The sequence below is a fragment of the Rhipicephalus microplus genome, chromosome 6 (genome assembly GCF_043290135.1).
Source record: "Rhipicephalus microplus isolate Deutch F79 chromosome 6, USDA_Rmic, whole genome shotgun sequence".
Lineage (NCBI taxonomy): Eukaryota > Metazoa > Arthropoda > Arachnida > Ixodida > Ixodidae > Rhipicephalus > Rhipicephalus microplus.
The window spans coordinates 79,056,917-79,058,198 of record NC_134705.1 but is presented as its reverse complement, the minus strand read 5'-3'; the positions used below and the strand labels follow the sequence as shown (position 1 = coordinate 79,058,198).

The following is a 1,282-nucleotide window of genomic DNA, read 5'->3' as shown; positions in this document are numbered from 1 at the left end:
AGAGACTGTTTTCTTTTTTATTCCGAAATGGGTGAATTCGAAAAGCAGAAATAGCTTAGCACATACACACTTCCAGCTTTTCTCTGAAAGAGTAATAATAAATTACTCAATAGTTAGGGATGTTTAAAAAAAACTTGGAGTATGTACGTGTGGCCATAAAAAAAGGGGGGGGGGGGCTCTTCAATTATAAAATTTCCACACAAACATTTATTTTCCCAGAGCAATCGTAAGTGTGAATGAACACAGATAGCGCACTCCCCGCACGCGAATACCGAGCCGCCGCGAATACCGCGTCAGCCAGGGCGGCGTGACGCCATCGTTTCGGACACTCGCCGCACCCACGCCGTTTACCCCGATATGGTTAGTAAATCCGAACACTCTTTCTTTCATTGAATTTAATTTCGAGCTCACCCCCGCAGCGGTGAGTGGGCCGATCCCGGAGGTAGTGCAATACCGGCCAACCAGTGGCGGAGGTGAAGCAAGCTTCAAGCACTCCGCCGCATCGCAAAAGTAAATTTTATATCTTAGATCCAAATATCTTGGATCCAAATATCTTGGATCCGAAATCTATCAGATATTAAGCTGATAAAACAGATTGAGATAAGTTTTATTCACTTAAAACAAGAGACAATTAAATCACTACTGGTCAATAGCGTTGCGTATACAAAAGTAGATCTAGTTACAGTTCAACACATAATACCTGACGAAACATATTTATCTCCTATAACACTCGGGCTCGTACAACAGACACGCTTTCCATGCAACTTAACAATGATAGCTTGTGCCAAAGAGAAAAAAAGAAAAAGGACAGAAAACACACACAAAAAAGGAAAAGGAACCCACAAACAACACCGACATGGTAACCTCTTAACATATTTGACAGTCGGGAAATCTGACAGAGAGCTCGACCTTGTCTCCTGTCGCTCCCAAAAAAGGGCAAGACCAATGTCTCGAAAATTCCATTTCACCGTGAGCTGCTAGTTGAGCCTCAAGAAAGCATACAAGTGTCTCTCGAAACTGAGATAACAGCGGCCACTGTAGCCGGAGGCGTTGCCGTTGGACGGCCGCCCTGCAGCGATAACGCCAGAGAACTAACTCGCCAGCGGCGATCACTAATCGGCTAAATCTACCCCTGGGGCAACGGTCTCTCGTGGAATAGTGAGCGGCACGCAGGCTGGACATGGTTGTGTAAATTAGCTGCCAGAAAGTTCTTGCCACCACACAGGCTGAGACTGCGTGCTTCGCGGTTTCCGCGTTGCCGCGGTTGGGGCACTTGGCGGAC

The 1,282-nt window shown here is 46.3% G+C and overlaps 1 pseudogene; it reads right to left on the bottom strand.

Annotated features, from left to right (window-relative positions):
- Positions 1 to 420: 420 nt before the first annotated feature.
- On the bottom strand, positions 421 to 629 carry LOC119185809 (U2 spliceosomal RNA; annotated as a pseudogene).
- Between the last annotated feature and the right edge of the window lie 653 nt (positions 630 to 1,282).